Below are 22674 nucleotides of genomic sequence, written 5' to 3'. Positions count from 1 at the left end.
GCTTTTGGTCTGTAAAATACTTTTGTGATTGTCCCCAAATCACTCCATTAATAGCCTTTCTCTAATAGTCATTATTTGCTGATTAAATTGTTGGCCAGTATCTGAATCAGACAACGTGGATTAGAAGAGTTTTATTTTAATACATAAGATATTCTAGCAGAAGCATCACAAGACTTAATCCTTAAGTGAAAAGAAAACAAAAATTGTTCTTTAGCTTCTCTGTAAACACAGTAAATACAGCAGTACAGATAGAATCATGAATACTTTGGAGCCCACAAAGGGATTTTTGGTTCTTTGTGAAAGAAATAGCCAACAGTAATGTGTAAAGTTTTTAAATTCAGGGTTTGCTTAAGAGTGACTGTATTACAGCTTTTCTCCTAGAAATACCTTTGATTAAATACTGAAAGAAAATAGCCCAAAATGTATAGTGATTATATCTGGATGGGCACTGCTGCCGGCCTGCTGCAGGTGGGCCTCGGGCACTGCGGGACCATGTTCTCCAGGTTGCCCCTCACGGTCCCTGGTCCTCACTGGGTTTCTCTTTCGGGCCAGCAGGAGGGTCTCTGTTGTGTACATCTCTGCTGGTTGCCGTGGTTGTCAGCCTCCTCCGCCCACTTCTGCAGAGGGGCCGCAGCCTGCCCACGTTCTTCAAACTGAGCTGCAGAACCTCAAAGCAGCAGGTGGTGCTTGGTTGAACACCTCCCCAAGGAGAACGCCCGGGGTGAGCCTCCATCGGCACGGGTGTAGGCCGGCGTGCTCCTCTTCTGCTTCAGGAGCTGGGCCAATTGCTTCTGCTTCAGGAGCTAGGCCTTTCTGCAGAGCTCCCTTGTCTTCACTCGCCTCCACCTGGGGTTTGGCTACAATTTCTCCTTGTCCAGCTTAAAACCCCGGGCCGGGTAGCGCAGGGCTCAGGGGAGATCCCCTCAGAGTTACTGTCCACCCTGGCTCCTTCCTCGCCTGGGACTGGGGGGTCTCCAGGCCGCCTTGGGGTGCCAGCCCCACTCCAGCCTGAGGTCCACAGTAGGCCATTCCCCCTGCAGAACTCATGGGGTGAGGGGAGAGCACAGGAGAATCCCCCACACTTCCGTCTCGGTCCAAACGCCGGCTATTCCAGACTGCCGCCACAGGAGGGCTCTGGAAGCCCAGCCAGGCTCAACCCAGCCGGCTCCAGCCCTCCTGGCCCATCGCCTTCACCACCTGGTGGGAGCAAGAAGGCAAAGTCAGAAGACAGGTCCCTTCAGGGACAGTCCAAACTCTTTAGCATGACAAAGAAGATCATCTCTGATCTGGCCCATCTCTTCATCTTCATCTTTCACCTGCCCGTCTTACAATAACTCTGGTCAAGGCAGAACCGTGGAGCTTCCTCATGTTCCAGGCAACACCACGTCTCTATGCATCTGGCTCAGACTGTCTCCTCTGCCTTCAGTGCCCTTCACACTCATGAGGGAAAGAGGTGAGCATGGCTGGTCTCCAGTCCAGCTCCGCCAGGGAGCTTTCCATCTGAAACACGTGTGGGAAGTAGAGGCCCACCTTCCTGTTGTATTCTACAGAGAGCAGTGAATGCTCTTGCTATACTAGCTTTTGCACTTACAGTGTAAATACATTTATTTCTTAGGTTGTTTGGTGATGCTTTTTTATTTAGTAATAAATCTTTCAGCAGTAATAAGCTTAAAAAAAAAAAGCTAAAGTGAATGTTTAATGAAAACATTAAGTACTAAATTTCTGTTTCTTAAGAAAATTAACGATGAGCATGTAAGTTGCACAAAACATTGGTTGATATTTACCAAGAGGACTGAGCACCCAAAAAGCAGAAGACAAAAATGTGCTCATGGAACTTCAACGTCACTTCAAAAGTTAATCGATTTTAAGGAAGATTGTGTCCAATTGACAATTAAACATGTGGTCAAAATTTCATATCATTGAATTTATTTGAATAAGGAATCAATAGTGTCCCTATAAAAACAAAGAAAAAACAGAGCGCTGTCTCTCACTGCTGTGAGGGCACAGTGAGAAAACAGCCACTTGCAAGCCAGGAAGGGTGCCCTTACCGAGAACCAAAAATCTACAGGCACCTTGACCTTGGATTTCCCGGCCTCCAGAACTATGAGAATAAATATCTATTGTCTAAGGCATCTAGATGATAGTAATTTGTTATACCAGTCTGAACTAAGACATGCATTTTATAATGAATATAGCTATTTTTATGTAATTATATTTGTATATGTAAATGTACATTATTTTCATTCAACAATGTAAGTGGAGTTCATGATAAATGTATTGTACTTACTGTGTTCCTGACATTGTCTTATAGACACTGGGAAACAGCAATGAGTATGGAACAAAAATTCTCCTCTTCACTGAGTTCTAGTTTGTGTATGAAGGGGTGGAAGGAAGCAGACAATCATCTAAACAAAATTAAATATAGAATTTATCATATTATATTAATTGCTAAAATATTGATTAGGGATGAGATAGAGAAGTCTGAGTATAGGATTTAGATACATTGGCCAAGGAAGGTGTTACTGAGGAGGGCGGAAGCAGGAAGAACCAAGCAGGCCACTATTGTAGTAACCCAAAGATTATAGAGATTTGGGCCAGGATGGCAGTATCAGAGATAAAAAGAAGTAATCAGCCTGGCCGGTGTGGCTCAGTGGATTAAGCATCGTCTCATGGACTGAGAGGTCCTGGTTCAATTCCTGGTCAGGGCACATGCCTGGGTTGTGGGCTTGATCCCCACATGCAGGAGGCAGCTGATCGATGTTTCTCTCTCATATCAATGTTTCTAGCTCTCTTTCTCCTTTTCTCTCTATCTAGAAAAGAAGTAATCAAATTCCAGATTTTTTATTTTTTAATCCTCACCTAAGGATATTTTTACATTTATCTTCAGACAGAGTGGGAAGGAGAGAGAGAGAGAAACACCGATATGAGAGAGACTCATCAATTGATTGGCACCCGTACAACCCCAACCAGGGCCAGGGACGAACTGCAACCAAGGTATTTGCCCTTGGCCAGAATCGAACCTGGGACTCTTTGGACTGCAGGCTGATGCTCTAACCACTGAACCAAAGCAGCCAGGGCTCCAGATTTATTTTAAGTGTTGAACCAGCCTATAGAATTTCCTCATGGATTCTTATGTGTGAATGAAAGGAAGAATGGAGTTTACATTCACTTTAGTTGAGCAAGTGGAAGAATGGTACTAACATTTTACTGAAATGAGCAAGACAGCAGGAAGAACATGCTTTGAGAAGAACCAAGAGCTCAATTTTGTATATGTTAAATTTGGGATGTCCATTAGACTTCCAAGAACAGAGGTCTGATAGACAGATGGACATATGAGAACAGACTTCAGAGGAGAGGTACAATATATATATACAAATTGGGGACTTATCTGCATATAGATTATCTTTAGAGCAACTATACTAGATAAAATCATGCAAGGAAAATGTAGGCAAGAAAGAGATCTCTAAGAACTAAGTCCTGGGGTATTTCAACATTTAGGAGTTCAGAGAGACAAGGAGAAACCAATGGAGGGGACTGAGAATAGGCAGCCAAAGAGGTAGGGAGAACACTGAGACCATGCCATGCCCTGGAAGCAAAGTGAAGGAGGTGTGTCAAAGGGAAGGGAGTAATCACCTCATCTTCGTGGCCAGTGATAACAGGATAAGTGAGATGAGAAAAGAGAATTACACGTTGGATTTAATGACATGTAAGTAATTGGTGACCTTGCCAAGTAGCAGGATTAGTGGTATAGTTGGAGGGAAGACTCATTTTAATGAGTTTAAGAAAAGGGGAGGAAAGAAGTAGGAGGTGGGAAGTCTAGAACACTAATTCGAGGAGTTTTGCTGCCAAGAGAGGCAGAAAAAAAAAAAGCAGTTGCAAAAGGAATAAATGGAATTGAAGGACTTTTTTTTTCATTTTAAAAAATAGGATAAATAATATGTATACAGGCTGATAAGAAAGAACCAGTAGAGAGGAGGAGAAAGCTGATAGTGCAAGAGTGATGTCCATGAATTGGCGAGAGGGGCGAAGGGAAGGCATGGCAGCTGTGCTCCGGACCAAGTGCCAACACAAGAGCAGAAAGGAAAGCAGACAGTAGGGTCCACAAGGAGGGAGTGGAACTGGGAGGCAAATTCATGCGGTTGGAGTGAAGCTATGGAATGGCAATGTGGGATTTTGAGGAGAAAAGTTTTGAAATAATCATTTAGAAAATTAGGAACTGGGCCCACTTAAGACCAGGTATTATGGATTTGCAGTGATGTTAGCTGACAAGGTCATCTGATTTACTGCAATCATTTCCATTTGGTGAGCAAAGGCAAGGAATGGTGGTTAATTGGGTTTAACCAGAAATGGGATTTGTGTGAGGTATAATAAAATGAGAGCGTGACCAAGATCTGCGTATAGGAAGGTGATTATAATGACTAAACATGACATTTAAGTTGGAAGAGGGGGGCTGTGAGGACAGGGGCGGCAGGGACCGTGGAAGGCGGTGATCAGTGCCTCAGAGATGTCTGTGCCATCGAGTGCAGGGATTTGAGAGGGGTGTAGCAAAGGGTAAAACATGGTGGTCAGAGGGTTGTTCGCTTCAGATTGAAATTTGAAGACCAATAGTCCCTAGTTGATTACTGTAGTTAAGTCTTTTGAGCCCAAAGTGAAAGCCATATAATGAATGCTGCTTAGTAGAGTTTATAATTGTCTAAAAATGCTGTATACCTGAAACCAATACCAAATAATACTGAAAGTAAACTGTAATTAAATTTTTTAATTAGATTTATTCCTGACTGGGCAAGTTACCTTGTATAACTATTTGTACAATTCTAAATGGTTCCCCTACATTAATTTAAATGGATGTCACCAAATTAATTTCACTTTTATTCTACACCAGGTCGTTTAATCTATTTCACCTATGCCTACTTCCCAGATTTTATGAAATAGTCTTGGGCAGTATAGATAGAAAGGCTTTTTCTCAAATCAAAGAAAGCAACATGAGCGTTTGTTTTTTTTCCCAAAAGAGATTAACTGCTACTTATATTTTTTTGTGTACCTAAAGTATTTTGAAATATCTTCAGCCACATTAGAATAGGTTTAATTGCCTCTTGGCCTCCTGAGTTTTATGTCTTTATTCCTGCATGAAAAGCTCTTGGCAGGTGGTTCAAGTTAGTCCTCTGTCCTTAGCTCTGTTTAGTAATATCCTTCAGTCAGAATTCTCTCCTGATCCTATCTGCTAGTTTTTCTGACACTCTTAACCCTACACAATGTGATTTTAACCACATCTCCTTTAGGCACAGTTTATTCCTGGAGGAAATAAGCGGTCTTTAGCCTTGACCCTCTAAGTGAAATTACCAATCAGGCTTCCACTGCCCTCTGCTCTGCCAGTGGCTTGGCTGCCTGCCTGAACTGCTGTGACTTCTGCAGCTACTCATTTGTCTCCTCTGCCTCCGTAACCCCGAAGTCTTCGTTTCAGCTGTTGCTGTTTTTTCAGGCTTCACCTCATGCAACAAGGCTCATAGGCTCATTGTATTCTGTAAAGCTAATGAGGTAGCATTATTAGAAGCCTAGATACAGATGCCTTAAAGTGATGTGTTTAAAATTTTAAGGCTAATTACTGGCAGCGCCAGACCTGGAATTCCTGACTTCCTGTTCCAAGCATTTTTCCAATCTGTTTACTACTGAAAAACAACAAAACCCACAAAAAAACAAACAATATAAAACAAAATACACATGCACACACACACACTCTGAATAAAAAGCACTTAGTCATGGAAACCGAAATGAACTTAATGTCAATGTGCTACTGAAGAAGAGGGGTCTAATTAGGCAAATGGAGTGTTGATGAAGGTACCAGCATATGATCCATCAAAGGAGGGAGGGGCAAAAGTAGGTTTACAATTGTGAATATGAGAAACAGAGTTTATGCTTGAATTATTATTTATAGATTATTGTGTTACTTTTCATACAAACAACTGTAAACCTACTTTTGCCGCATCCTGTGTATTTATTGATTGAAAAGAATTGACCCATCTTTTCTTGTGATTTTTTTCCACCAATAAAAATGATATTTTTAGACCCTTAGAAATGCATCTTAAATATCTTTAATATTTATAAATAGCTGTCAGAAGTTTATGCAATTTTAAATTAATTTTTACTAATTGTTACTATAATTTTAATGAATGACCTTTTTCCATGACCACTCTGCAAGAATAGCATCTATAACAAAAATCTCTTCAGAGTAGATGGGAACATTGCTATTTTATAGATGAGGAAGCGAAGGGTCAGAAAGTGAGGTTAATTTGTCAAAGGCCTGAGGGAGATTACATTCTCTCCCAGGGCATGCCCTTCCCAAAGAACTAGACTGCTATCGTGCAGACATCACAGATTATTTTAAAACATAATGTATTCATTTTAAATACTATAACCACAAAAAAATCTCATAAAAATGAGCACAGAAAGAAGTAATAAAAATGTAATTTTCTAATCCACTTGATTTATGAGAAACAGTAAGGGGCCAGAGCAACTAAGCAAACATGGTAAAATTGGATTCCAACTAGAATTTCAAATAATCAAACTCTAATCAGCAAAATTCTTTACATGATATTTATAATGTGGCCACTTCTTGTTGCCACGGGATTGAAGAATTAACATTATTAGATAGTAAATCCTCACAATCTCTTAAATCATTCTTTTTTTTTTTTTCAGAATTGCAGACTAAATTAAACATAATTTAGGACTTCCTCATTAATACTGTTGTTCTCCTGGATTATAAGTACTTTAAAAAGTATTCATTTTTAAACAAAAATTATGTTAACATCTTTGATAATAATGTTTATTTTAAATTTTTAAATGCCATTTATTTAATCAAAAATAAAATGCTGTATTTATTATCTTACCCAAAATTGCTCCAAATTCATGATAAATAATAAACAGATTTAATTCTTTTGATCTACCACATATTTATTAGCTAAAAGAAATGATAAAGATTTCCAAAGTGTATAGACAATTATAAAAGCAAAGTGACTTTACTAATTATCAATCAAATGGCATGAATAATAGAAATGGGACCCGAGAAATGGGTACATTATTTTAGTGAGTGTAAAGAGTGTTTGCTGAGGAAAAACTATGCCAAAGTATTTCACCTGGCATTGTGGTCCCTATATTTTAAGTTTGCCAAACAAACTTAAATATTTTAAAGAAGCTAACCAATAAATCAATAACATGTAAATTATTTTATATTCTAGTCAAATATAGAAAAGAATAGCAAGCATTAAATTATTACTTCTAGTGCATGTAAATTTCAAATCTGTCAGGTACACGTCTACTTGAAATGTTTATCAGACACTAAAGCAATACCTAGTTATTTATTATATTTTAAACATAGCAATTTTACTATATTTGTTCAATAAATATGACAACATTTCTTAATATGCATATTAGTTGAACCTGGATTTTCTTAAAAAAAAAAAAAAATTCCTCATAATGGCATGTTGTTAGTACATAATAAAGCATAAAGAATAAGAAAAAAAGGCCCTGACCAGTTTGGTTCAGCGGTTAGAGCATCTACCTGAGGTATGGAGAGTCCCGGGTTTGGTTCCTACTAAGGGCATGTACTTCAGTTGCAGTTTGTCCCCAGCCCCGTGGGGGTCGTGTGGGAGGCAGTCACTTGATGTGTCTCTCTCTCTTCCTCTCTCTCTCCCTCCTTCTCCATCTAAAGATAAATGCAAAAATGTCCTCAAGAGAGGATAAAAAAAAATTTAAGAAAAAAAAAACCTCATTATTCATGTTCTATATAATTGCATATACTGAGAATCAAAAAATATACAGATAAATTACTAGAAATAATAGAGGTTAGCATTGTTGTAGTTCTATATAATAATAAAAACAAATAGTTTTAAAGAGATACAATTTAATATAGAATTTTTAAAAATCTATGACTCAGGGTAAAAGCTAATTAAAATGGACAAGAATTCATCAAAGGAAAATAATGTTTTAAAAATTTTAGTGGCACTAAAGAAGTTTCAAATAAACATAAGCTATACCACGTTCATAAAATGAAGGTTCAATTGTGTAAAGATAACCATTTTATTTAATATCTCAACAGTGTTTTAACATTGGTTATGGATTAATTGCTTTTGTTTTTGTGGAACTTGACAAGCAAGTTAAAAATTTTATGAAAGTGCAAAAGCTGAAGGTTTGTAAAGATTAAAATGAAGAAAAAGAACAGGATGGAGAACGTGCCTTGTTTCTTTCGCACATCGATGTTTCTCTCTCTCCCTTTCCTTTTCTCTCTCTCTAAAAAAATCATTGGAAACATTTTTTTTAAAATACTCAAATGGATCAAATCCCTGAATGTGGAAGTCAAAACTGTAAAGTTTTAAAAGATAATAGAGGAGACTATCTTAAACTATGGAAGGATTTCTTAAAAGAAAGAAAGAAGAGAAAAAAGAAAGAAGGAAAGAAAGGAAGGAAGAAAAAGGCAAGAATATAGAAAAAAAAGCAACCACTGAAGAACATTGGGGTTTTTTAAATCTGTATTAAAATTATGAAATTTTATTCCTGAAAATACACTTTAAAGAGAGTACTAAGACAAACCTTGGAGTGGGACAAAATATTTCAATCACATAATTAAGAAATATCCAGTATCCATACTTACAATCAAATAAATAAACCAAAACCAAGCCAACACAATATAAAAACAGAGTAGAAAAAATAGCAAACTTTCCACAAAAAAGAAATTCTAATGGGAAAAAGTGGTCAACTCAATGAGTATCAGGAAAATGCAAATTAAACGTAATAATCATCATCATAGTATAATATCCTATATACCCTCCAAATTGGGAAAAAAACATTTAATAATCTGATAATACTAAGTAATAATGGAGCAAAGGGAACTCTTATACCTGCTGGAGAGAGTGTATATTTTCACAACCACTCTGGGAACAACTTGATGTTGTGTAGGAGTGTACGTACCTAGTAAATCTCTTACACATGAACATGAGGAGATATATACAGTAGTGTTCAATATATCATTTGTAATAGCAAAAACTGAAAAAAACCCAAATGCCCATCTGTAATGAAATGATAAATTATAGTATATCCAGATAATGGAATGCTATTCAACAATGTAGATTAATGAACTATAGCTATATCCTGCAATATACAGTAGATGAATCACATAAATATAATGTAGAATGAAAAGATCAAGAAACAAAAGAATGCATAGTGTAATTGTATAAAGTTCAGAAATGGGCAAATTTAAACCATATTGTTGAGGAATGCATATGGAGATTATAACTAAAAGAAAGGCCAGGGGATGATCATTACCAAAGTGAGACTGCTGGGTAGGATAATGACCATGGTAGGCCATGCAGTGGAGTTATAGAAGCACTGGCAACACTCTAGCCCCTATCCTTCACAATGGTGACATGGGCATTCACTTCATCATTTTAAATGTATGCACATGTTTTATGTACCCTTCTCTCTGACATAACTAAAATTTTACTTTGTATTTAAAATATTTACCTTCCACTGAAAGCTCTATATTACAGCTCACTCAGCTAGGCTGTAGACTGGCCGTGATGACTATGTCTTTTCACACTTCAATCATTTAGCTCTTTTTCCTTTTCAAATTTTGTTGTTGTTGTTGCAGAAGAAACCTGAGTGGCAAAGGTCATTAGGTTTTCTTTGTAAAGATAGTGGGGTTGACAGTATAGCACACACCAGTGTCTGCTTATTCTAGTGAACTTGCTGAATATTCACAGCATTACTTGGGTTTAAAAGACCTCTCAGACAGACATAATCTGGAGTGATAGGTGGTTCTCATGAGGCACTATTACTTTAGGCAGTGTTTTTTAAGTACTCTGCAATGCACTCACTTTATCTCAACATGTATATTTTTAAGACATAAAGAAAGATGATTGTTTAAGCTTCCTGTAGAAATGTAGTTTTATTGGGGGGGGGGGAGAGAGCGAGAGTGAGAGAGAGACTAACTAATTTAGGCTTATCATCACCCCTTGAAGACAATCACAATCACAACCATGAACATTCAAAATGTAACAAAACTGGACTGAAAAAAAATGGCAGCAGAGTGAATGGAAGCTACACAGACTATTTTCCAGGACCAAATTAGAATTACAAAGAAAATAAAGACAAATCATCAGGAAAAGGCAACTGAAAAGCAGCTTGGAGAACCACATAACCTGGGACAATGACTCAAACCTGGTAGGCTTGCAGAGACGCAAGAGGGGGCTGGGAGTTGCGGCCTTAGGTTAAACTCCCAAGCGACTCCACAGCGCAGAGCCAGGACAGAGGCTAAAATAGCAGCAGCCACTCAGCTTGAGCTCCAGCAGAGGGACCTGTACTGGAACTGTGAGGGGATACTCGGGATTTGGAAGGCGCTCAGAGCTTTTCCTGAGTTGCAGCCACGCAGGACTGTGGTCATCTTACTCCTTCCCAGGGCCCTGGGGAGAAGTGGTGGTCCCTCCCTCTAAGATTCAACCCCACCTTGTGGCCATTGAAATGTTAATTGAGACCCATTAACAACCACCCTCCAGAAATCCTCTTACTCTAAGCCCCTGAGGGAGTTTTTCATTCAAATGAGAAGCCAAGGTTCTTCAGGAGACCACTACTAATAGCCTCCAGGCAAAAAGCTAGAGGATAACTGGACCATTCCCTGGGCTAGCAACTCTAACCAGGAAAGTAAGACTTGACAGTGTTGTTTAACATGCGTCCTCCCTGCCTCATCCACACCCAGAAGAAGGAACAACAAACAGCAGAACACCAACACCCACAGGGAAAATTTGACAGACTCCAAAGCCCACTGTGAAACACAAAATGGTGAAACACAGAAACAAAAGCCAAATGAAAGAACAAGAGACCTCTACTGAAGAAGAGATATATGAGGTTCAGTTAAGCAAATTAACAGAACTAGAATTCAGAACCATGATCTTGAGGAAGCTCAACAGCATGTGTAAAGACATTAGAACCATGAATAAAGACATAGAAATGTTGAAAATCAACCAGTTGGAAATTAAAAACCACCAAGAGGAAATGAAGAATGACATATCAGAAACAAAGAACACATTGGAAGGTCTAAATAGCAGAGTAGAGGAAGCTGAGGACCAGATCAGTGAATTAGAAGATAGGGTAGAAAAAATCAACCAATCAGAAAACGAAAAGGAAAAAACAATCAAAAAACAGGAAAACAGCTTAAGAGAACTGTGGGACAACTGAAAAACGTAATAACATTTGCATCATAGGAGTCCCCGAAGAAGAAGAAAATGAACAAGGGTTAGAGAATATATTTGAAGAAATAGTGACAGAAAACTTCCCTAATTTGGTGAAGGAAGAAGGCAATCAAGTTCAAGAAGCACAGAGAGCCCCATGTAAGAAGAACCCAAACAGGCCCACACCAAGACACATCGTAATCAAAATGCCAAAAATTAAAGACAAAGAGAGAATCCTAAAAGCAGCAAAGGAAACCCCATAAGGCTCTCAGCTTACTTCTGAACAGAAACACTACAGGTCAGAAGGGAATGGCATGAGGTAATCAAGATCATGAAAAACAAGGATCTGAATCCAAGACTACTCTACCCAGCAAGGCTATCATTCAAAATAGAAGGTCAAATAAAGAGCTTCCCAGACAAAAAAAAAAAAAAAGGCTAAGGGAATATATTAGCCCCAAAACAGCACTGGAAAAAATATTAAAAGGGCTGCTGTAATTAGCAGGAGAAATAGGAAGAAAAATAGAACCACATTAAACAAAAATGGCAATAAATAAATATATATCAATAATCACCTTAAATGTAAATGGATTGAATGCTCCGATAAAAAGTCACAGAGTAGCTGATTGGATGAGAAAGCATGACTCATCTATATGTTGTTTACAAGAGACCCACCTTACAACAAAAGACTCACATAGGTTGAAAGTGAAGGGATGGGAAAAAAAATCTCCCAAGCAAACAGAAAGGGAAAAAAAGCTGGGGTAACAATACTCATATCTGATAAAGTAGATTTCAAAATGAAGACCATACCTAGAGTACCCACTACATAATATTGAAAGCATCTATCCAACAGGAAGTTATAACCTTGATAAAAATATATGCACCCATTATAAGAGCACCAAAATATATCAAAAATCTTCTGGAAGACTTCAAAGGAGAAATCAATAGCAATACAATCACAGCAGGGGACTGCAACACCCCGCTGACATCACTGGATAGATCCTCTAGACAAAAAATTAGCAAGGAAACAGAGACTCTACATGAAGCATTTGACCAAATGGATTTAGTAGATATCTGCAGAGAATTACACCCCAAAACTACAGAATTTACATTCTTCTCAAGTGCACATGGGACATTCTCAAAGATAGACCACTTGTTAGGACATAAACTAAGCCTCTACAAGTTCAAGAAGACTGAAATCATATCAAGCATCTTCTCAGATCACAATGGCATGAGACTAGAAATCAATTGCAATAAGAACATGCAAAAACATTTGAACACATGGAAGCTAAATACCATGTTATTAATAACAAATGGGTCAATGAGGAGATCAAGGAAGAAATTAAAAACTTCCTGGAATGTAATGAAAATGAACACACAACAACACAAAACCTATGGGATGCAGCCAAAGCAGTTCTGAGAGGGAATTTCATAGCACTACAGGCCTACCTCAAGAAGCAATAAAAATCTCTAATAGACTACCTAACCTCATATCTTAAAGAACTAGAAAGCAAAAAAAAGAAAATCCCAGAGCAAGTAGAAGGAAGGAAATAGTAAAGATCAGAGCAGAAATAAATGACATAGAGTAAAACAAAAACAATTCAAAAGATCAATGAAACAAAGAGCTGTTTTTCGACAAGATAAACAAGATTGGGGGACCATTAGCTAGAATCATCCAAGAAACAAAGAGAAAGAACCAAAACACAGAAAATCAGAAATGAAAGAGGACAAGTAACAACTGACACCACAGAAATAAAAAAGATCGCCAACAACTACTATGAACAATTACATGGCAACAAATTCGACAATCTAAGAGAAATGGACAACTTTCTAGAAACACATAGTCCCCCAAAACTGGACCAAGAAGAGATAGAAAACTTTAACAGACCAATAACAACAGAAGAAATCGAAGATGTAATCAAGACGCTCCCAGCAAACAAAAGCCCAGGCCCAGATGGCTTCATGAGGAAGTTTTACCGAACACTCAAAGAAGAACTAACACCCATCCTCCTCAAACTATTTCAAAAAATTCAAGAAGAAGGAAGACTTCCAAACTTGTTTTATGAGGCCAGCAAAATTCTAATTCCAAAACCAGCAAATGACATTACAAAGAAAGAAACCTACAGGCCATTATCCCTGTGAACATAGACACCAAAATCCTGAACAAAATACTAGCAAACTGGATCCAGCAACACATCAAAAAAAGTATTCACCATGACCAAGTGGGATTCATCCCAGGGATGAAAGGCTGGTACAATATTCGCAAATCAATTAATGTGATACACCACATAAACAAAATGAAGAATAAAAACCACATGATCATATCAATAGATGCCAAAAAAGCCTTTGACAAAATCCAGCATCCATTTCTGATAAAAACACTCAGCAGTGTGGAAATTATGTCATATCTAGACATAATAAAGGCCATATGTGAAAGACCTACAGCCAACATCATACTCAATGGGCAGAAACTAAAAGCATTTCCCTTAAGAAAGGAACAAGACAGGGATGCCCACTTTTGCCACACTTATCTAACACAGTATTGGAAGTCTTAACCACAGCAATCAGACAGGAAGAAAAAATAAAAAGTATCCAAATTGGAAAGGAGGAATTGAAACTGTCATTATTCGCATATGACATGATACTATATGTAGAAAACCCCAAAGACTCCATCAAAAAATTACTAGACTTAATAAATGAATTTGACAAAGTAGCAGGATACAAAATTAGCGTCAAGAAATCGATGGCATTCTATACACCAATGATGAATTCACAGAAAGAAACACTAAGAAAACAATCCCATTTACCATTGCGGCAAAAAAATTAAGATACCTAGGAATAAACTTAACCAAAGAAATAAAAGACGTACATACAGAAAACAACAGGTCATTGCAAAAAGAAATAGAGGAAGATACAAAAAAGTGGAAGCACATACCTTGTTCATGGATTGGAAGAATTAACATCATTAAAATGGCCATACTACCCAAAGCAATCTATAGATTCAATGCAATCCCCAGCAAAATACCAACGACATACTTCACGGAACTAGAAAAATACTTCAAAATTCATATGGAACCAAAAAAGACCTCAAATATCCACAGCAATCTTGAAAAAAAAAGAACAAAGTAGGAGGGATCATATTACCGGATTTCGGGTTATACTACAAAGCCACTGTAATCAAAACAGCCTGGTACTGGCACAAGAACAGGCATATAGACCAGTGGAACAGAACAGAGAACCCAGAAATAGACCCAAGGCAATATGCTCAATTAATATTTGACTAAGGTTGCAGAGCATACAATGGAGTAAAGGCAGCCTCTTTAATATATGGTGTTGGGAAAATTGGACAGCTATATACAAAATAATGAAACTAGATGATCAACTTACACCATACACAAGAATAAACTCAAAATGGATAAAAGACTTAAATGTGACTCATGAATCCATAAAAATCCTAGAAGAAAATGTAGACAACAAAATTGCAGACATCATATGCAGCAGAATTTTCACTGACACATCACCTAAGGCAAAAGAAACAAAGGAGAAAATGAACACATGGGACTACATCAAACTGAAAAGCTTCTGTACAGCAAAAGATACAATCATGAAAATGGAAAGGCTACCCACTGTATGGGAGAACATAATTGCCAATAATATATCAGAAAAGGGGTTAATTTCCAATATATAGAGTACTCATACAACTCAAGAAAAGGGAGACAAAGAACCCAATTAAAAAATGGGCAGAGGACCTAAATAGACAACTCTCCAAAAAGGACATAGAAATAGCTAAGAGACATATGAAGAAATGCTCAAAATCACTAATCATCAGAGAGATGCAAATTAAAACAACAATGAGGTATCACCTCACACCTGTCAGAATGGCCACCATCAACAAATCATCAAACAACAAGTGTGGGCAAGGGTGTGGAGAAAAGGGGTCTCTAGTACACTGCTGGTGGGAATGCAGACTGGTGCAGCCACTATGGAAAACAATATGGTGTTACCTCAAAAAATTAAAAATTGAACTTCCATTTGACCCAGTGATCCCACTTCTCGGAATATACCCTAAGAAGCCTGAAATACCGATCTGAAAGAATATATGTACCCCCATGTTTGTAGCAGCATTATTTACAATAGCTAAGATCTGGAAACAGCCCCAATGCCCTTCAGTATACGAATGGATAAAAAAGTGGTGGTACATATACACAATGGAGTACTATGCAGCTGCAAGAAAGAAAGATCTCTTATCCTTTGAGAAGACATGTTGGGACCTGGAAAGTGTCATCCTAAGTAAAACAAGCCAAACAGAGAAAGACAAGTATCATATGATCTCACTTTTTTGTCGAATATAATGAACATAACAGTTTGAGGAATGGGGTAGTCCCAGAGACGTGCAAGTGGGGTAAAGACTGACTAGCCCTACAAGAGGGTGTGGGGGGAAGAGATAAACCACACAACTTATATGCATGTATGCATGAACAATGTACAGGGACAACAAAGCTGGGGAGAGAGTGGAAAGGGAGGTGGAGGGGGGAATCAGTGGGGGGAAAAGGAGAAACATCTGTAACAAAAATAAATTAATTAAGAAAAAAAGTAAAATAAAATAAAAGATGAATTTTCTGCCAATGACAAAAAAAAAAGTAACAAAACTGAACTGAGGAACTGAAGGGTTCAAACATGCTATTTCATTTATTGTTTGCTAATGGAACAAATGTCTTTTCACCCTTAATATTAATAGTAATACATTCTTTGAATATAATACATGTTTCTTGGTAACTGTCTTTTTTCTCCAGTTGCTAAGTAACATTTCACCTTTTATCAGAAGAGCAAGAGAGATGGTACTCACCCTGTTTTGCAAGTCATAGTCCCTGATAATTCAATTCCTTTCTAGAATGCAAAATGAGGCTTTATTCTCACTCGAAGCAGCCAAGAGAGTACAAATAAGACACTAGTTCATTATTGCCTTCATGCCTCCTACAGCCTTAGAACTATGCTACAGTGTATTAAGTATAAAAACTATATTATTTTTAGAGCATTTGGCAAAACTTATCTTCCAAAATTCTGTACTAAGTTGTATTACTTTGACAAGTTGAAAACAAAACTAAAAAGAGATTTCTAGTTTAAAGTTTAATTAGATACATCTTTTGCTAAAATTATTTTTGTTAACAAAGGGAGAGGTCCTCTTCTCCCCCTCTTGCTAGTGAGAGTGGAATTCTTGCTATATCCAGAGAAACAGAATTTTCTGAGACTCACACTGGAAGATGCGATGTAATAGAAACTTGATTTCTGTGGAATTACACCCCTGGGTTACCAAAGTTCCATTTCCCTTAGTCCAGTCATAGAAAGAGTATAGCTGGGGTTTCAGTAAAGCTAAAATCAGAGCCAATATTCAGAGTTTCCTTTCCATGTTGGAACTGGGTCCAGTCCAGCATCAGGATTGCATGTAGGGTCTTCATAGCCGTGGGCCATATGAGAAAATGCAAGAGAGCCAAGAGTCACAAGAGTCACAAGTCAAGCCCACCAAGAGAGCAAACTCCTTTGTTTAGATTATGTATTCCCAGATTTTCCCATGCTTTCAATGGCCAAGCCCATACTGGCCAATGATTTCTGTCCCTAGGTTTGACTGACAAGCACCTTCCCTAGTCATCCCAACTTTATTGAGCATACATGTCTTCCCTTTGTTGGATCCGTCCCCCCAGTGTTTTGCAGGGAATAGGTAGGTGGTACCCAGGGGAGTACAAAGTTGCAGCTTCCTGGTGAAGCTGCCCAAATGACATGCCTATACTGTCTGGCATTCCCTTTTGCTCCTTTCCTATTACTAATAACTAGCTAATTAAAACAGTTATCACTTCGAAGAATCTTAAATTAAGATTGAGTCATATGCCCTTGCCGGTTTGGCTCAGCAGTTAGAGCGTCGGCCTGCGGTCCAATGAGACCCGGGTTCGGTTCCCGCTAAGAGCATGTACCTCAGTTGCAGTTTGTCCCCGGCCTTGGTTGGGTGGTGCGGGTGGCAGCCACTTGATGTGTCCCTTTCACATCGATGTTTCTCTCTCTCTCTCTCTTCCTCTCTCTCCCTCCCACTCTATCTGAACAAAAAATAGAAAAATTGTCCTCGGATGCAGATTAAACAAAAAAAAAAAGATTGAGTCATATAAAGATGGGGCAAAAATAGTTGTGAGCACATGAAACAGAGTTTATTCTTGTATTATTACTTATTAATTATTGTATTACTTTCCAAATGAACAGCTGTAAACCTACTTTTGCCCATCCTTTATAGCTGATAGAAATAAGAAATTGAGATACAAACCAAGTCTCATTATAAAGATTGTTTTATTACATTTGCCATTGTTCATATTGCTTACATATTTTATTTATTTATTTCTTTATTTATTTATTTATTTATTTAGTATGTGCCCTTAGCTGCTAGGGCCTAGTGGGAACTGAACCTGGAACTCTGGTCTGCAGGCTGACGCTCCAACCGCTGAGCCAGACCAGCCAGGGCTGTTTACAAATTTAAATTGTTTTTATTGTCACGTGTAGTCAGTACACAGCACTCTCATTGCACATTTAAATGAATGTTTTATATAACAATGCAACATATGTGCAGATGTAGATGATCAGGATTGATAATGACATAGATAATTATGAAAATATTTCTTACATAAAGACTTCCCCTGGACATTATTGCTACTTATAGTTATTAAGCAATCTTTTCCCTAAAATCAACAAATACAACACACAATTTCCTGCATTAGTTCTTTGGAATTTGCTTTAAATAACACAGATCCTGAAATCAATCTCCTGGCCTACTTCCTATTCACATGCTTTATATCTTCTGGCATTGTTTCTTTACCCAAGTTAATTTGCTTACCCTCTAACCAAAGAATCTCCTTCCAGCTCACTGATTATTTCGCGTTCTCTAATGTAGTCTTCTCTGCTTGATATAGTTTATGTTCCTAGGAACTTTCATTATTTCAAAGGATTTTTCCAAGTGAAAAGAGTCATAACAGTTATTAGTATGTACTATACCTTGCAATAAACATTCTATGTGATTTAGGTTATGTAGTTCCCCAAATAAACTTGGAGTTGTTATTATTATTCTTATTTTATAGATAAAACTACTGAGGCTTAGAAACAGTTACATAAGTCACCCAAAGTCAAAACGGTGCCTTCCTGAGGTCCACCTTCCTAACCATAAGGCAAAGTTGGAAGGATTCTCTAGGGCTAGAACTAGCCGACTTCTTTAAACCTACCTTTGTAGATTGCTGTGCTCATTGCTCTGAATATTTATAGATCCTCATTCAATGTTAAATCAGAAGTTTGAGAGACTAAGTTTCTGTGGCTCTCTCTGTCCAACACTTGGCATTGATGACATACACAAATCACAGCTAAAAATCTACTCTGATAACGTCAGGATGAATATAAGGGTAGGACAAAGTATGTAATTATTAATGTATATTTTTAATATGATTCTGTATTTGTTCTAGCCTAAAACACAATCTTTTGAAAGTGGTAGCTATATCTTCTTTAATCTGTATACCCATCTCATATCACACTGGGCTCATAAATAAATGTCAAATTCAATGAAAAAAATCCATATTTTACTTATAACTAGATGAAGTAGAGAAAACAAGAAGAGCATAGTGTGAGAAATCAGAGGTTTCAATATAAATGTCAAAAATATCAATTTTGTTGTTCTTATTTTCTGTAGCTTATGGTATTATAATTATAACAATACACTACAGATTTATTTAAATCATAGAAAAGGAAAAAATAATAATACTGTTGATAAAAATAAATATAACCAGATAATGTAGTAATTAATAATGAATGTGATTGTTGCAACAATGTATCAGGAAACTAACAGGTATTAGTGGCAAAAGCACAGAATTTAGCCAGAAGATTCTAATCTGTTTTGAATTCTCTAGTTACTGATATGAACAGGTTGCTTACCTTTTCCAACTATTTTTTAAATGGTTCTGATCATCTCTATCACATTTTTAAAGAATCAAGTGAGATATCATACATGAAACCAAGTCATGAAAACTGTACAAATGTACAATTTTATTTTATAATTTTAAAGTAACTGTCAAGCAATCTCATTTCTAGCTGATGGGTTCCAGCCAAGGAGTAGCCTACCAAAAGCAGAACTGCAGGACGAAGAATGGCATATGGGGTAAAGGATGAGGAGGTAGGGTCAGGACTGTGTTGGTGGCAGCAAGAATAGAAGAAATTTAAATAGGCAGTGAGAGTGAAATGAAAAGGCTACATACTGTATGATTCAAACTGTATGACATCTGGTAAAGGCAAAACTATAGAGATAGCTAAAAAATTAGTGGTTGCTAGAAGTTAGAGAAGAGGGAGGATGAATAAGCAGAGCCAGAGGATTTTTATAGAGTGAAACCAGCCTGCTCAATACTACAATGGTAGATACAGATGAGTATGCATTTGTCCAAACTCATATAATGTCCAACATCCAGCATGAACCCTAATGGAATGGCCTTTGGGTAATAATGATGTGTCAGGGGAGGTTCATTGATTATGACTAATCTATGATTCTGGTGAGGGATGTTGATAAGAGGGGGTGGTGTTGTGAGTATGGAGAAAGGGGAAATGTGGGAAGTCTCTGTACTTTCCATCCACTTTTCCTGTGAACTTCAAAATAAAGTTTATTAATTTAAAAAGAGAGGAAGACAACACGGGAGACATTGTAAAGGATTCTGAGATGCAGACTCCCATCTATCCGAAACGAATAATTACTAATGTTATAAAAATAACAGTGCTATAAAAATAATGTTAGAAATAAATGCCCGTTCTGCCTCCCCTGTACAAACGTGGATAAGTATGAGCCTCCTGTGATGTGGCTCTTTCATCTGCTGTGAAGCTATAACTCCCCTGCACTGGGATCAGTGCCTGGCACATAGGATGTACTCAATAACTACTGAGGGAATGAATGAATGAATGAGTAAACGAATGAACCATATCTCCCTCCTAGGGTTGTTGCATGAAATGAGATAATGTGTCAAAAGTGCTCTGTGAATTTTAAAGAGATACATAAAAATACATTTACCTAACAGGAAGTCCATTTTTAGACTTATTGTAAAGAAATTACCAATAAATCCTTTCAACAATTAAATAGGTTACTTTCAAAGTAGTGAGTTCCCTGTCCCTTAGTGTTTAAACATGGAAATTAAATGATCCTCTATCAGATAAGCAATAAAAGTAACTCCTGCTGTGAACATGAGGATAAATGTATAAAGTCCCAGGCAATTTTAAGATTCTACAATTTTTTTTAACTCTTTTATTTATTTATTTATTGTTAAATCCTCACTCGAGGACACTTTTCCATATTTTGTTCAGATCGAGTGGGAGGGAGGGAGAGAGAAACATCAACGTGAAAGGGACACATCGAGTGGTTGCCACCAGCACGACCCAACCAGGGCCGGGGACAAAGTGCAACAAAGTTACGTGCCCTTAGCAGGAACTGAACCAGGGTCTCTCTGGACTGCAGGCTGACACTCTAACCACTGAGCAACCGGCCAGGGCAGATTCTACAATTTTTTTTATGAATGACATCCAACATTTATTGAATGTTTATTGAACATAGTGCTACTCTGCATTTCCTCTTGATCCTTTCAGCATCCTTTCAGACAGGTGATACTATCATATCCACAAGACAGGCTAGGAGAAGAGAAGTTAAGGTGCCTGTTTGTATCACAGGCTAGGAAGTAACTAGGAAAGGATTTGAACACAGATTTATCTAAGGCCTGCGCCTTCACTTGAAAGTATATCACTATATTACATTGCCATAAAAGTATCAGTGTCTCTTTGATTTGTTACTATGGCAATCACTGACCCTTAAATTTTGGTTTTAATTTACCTGTTAACTGACTGTTAGTAGCGGCTTGGTGATTCAAGTCTATTTCATCAGTCCTACCAAATCAAAAGTAGCATTGCTGAATTTATTAACCCTCTACTACAAAATATGAAAAGAAGCAAACACCTATAACATAATTTTTTGGAGTAAAAAAATGGAAACTTTCAAAAAAATCACCAAGACAATATTCCAGCAGTATGGTGAAACTAATTAGCAAATCAGGCTTCATCTGCCTAGGCATTACTACAAACTTTACAATGTTATTATTGTAAAGTACATGATTGCTGCCCCAGGCATGTGAAATGTTCCATGTAGTAAATATCTAATTATCAATCCTAAATTTAAAGAAGCATATTCCACTCAAAGGGTCTTTGTGCTTCAGGATAATGTGGAAATAATTCTGCTGTTCGTGTCATATGGCTCAAGGTAAGTGTTGTTCATCCTATCGTATTTGGCCTCAGATAAGAAATTGATTTAATGGGCTATTACTCATCAACCCTTGGCAATTATGCCAAGAACACCTTTTTAAAATTAACCCATGCTCCCCCAAAGACTCATTTAAAGAAAAATATAACATTTTAGAATTAATGAAAAAAGTTTTGTGTTTCTTCCTTTGAGTTGTTTGTTTCTGTCACCATATCTAATGCAGAGCAGACACTGAAGGGGAGTAGTCACGAGCTTTGTATCAGTGACCTAGATTTCTGTATGCTTCTCTAACAATGTCTTGAAAAATTAGCTTACCTGATGGCTTCCATGTTGGGTCAGATATCTGAATTAAAAACAAAGATCTTTATTTCTGGGTTTCCGGAATGCGTCTTCTTAGTTGTAGAATCATATGATGTTCAGAACCAAAAGTGACGTTAGAAACCATCCAGACTGATGCCCTCAGTTACCGGGGAAAGAAATCGTCTCTAAGTGAAATGACTTGCATATTGTCACACAATCAGTAAGGCAGAAGAAGACTTATCCCCCAAGTGTCTTACTTCCTGGCTTTTCTTCCTATTCCATGTTAAAAATTAGTTCCTAATTATACTGCAGTGTAAGTTCATGTCATTTCCAACCTTTTTAAAGTGGCAAACTGGTACAGCCTCGATGGAGGACAGTGTAGAAAGTCCTCAAAAAACTAAAAATGGATGTACCATATGACTGAGCAATTCCACTTCTGAGTATTCATCCAAAGAAAATGGAATACTAATTTAAAAAGATATATGCACCCCTGTGTTCATTGGTTCATTGCAGCATTATTTACAATGGCCAAGATATGAAAGTCACCAAGGCAGCCATCATTAGACAAATGGAGAAAAATAGATATGTATACACACACACACGCACACGCACATGCCCACACACAGTGGAATATTATACAGCAATAAAAATAATTATTGCCATTTGTGACAACATGGAAGGATCTAGAGGGTATTATACTAAGTGAAATAAGTCAGGCAGAGAAAGACAAACACTATTATTTTATTTATGTGTGGAATCTAAAAAACAAGTGAACAAAAACAGACTCATAGAAGCAGAGACCAAAGGGGTGATTGCCAGAGTGGGGGGGGGGGGGGATAGGTGAAAGCAGTGAAGGGA

General features: G+C 37.5%; 1 protein-coding gene and 1 pseudogene across 1 annotated transcript in view; one reads left to right on the top strand and one right to left on the bottom strand.

Annotated features, from left to right (window-relative positions):
* CNTN5 (contactin 5) overlaps positions 1 to 22674 on the top strand; it is a 900389-nt gene that overhangs the window by 706264 nt on the left and 171451 nt on the right. The window lies entirely within an intron of this gene.
* LOC118627710 lies at positions 528 to 21845 on the bottom strand (annotated as a pseudogene).

This window comes from Molossus molossus, unplaced genomic scaffold (genome assembly GCF_014108415.1).
Source record: "Molossus molossus isolate mMolMol1 unplaced genomic scaffold, mMolMol1.p scaffold_m16_p_13, whole genome shotgun sequence".
Taxonomy (NCBI): Eukaryota; Metazoa; Chordata; class Mammalia; order Chiroptera; family Molossidae; genus Molossus; species Molossus molossus.
Note: the sequence above shows the minus strand (reverse complement) of the source record. Positions and strands in the feature narration are given on the sequence as shown.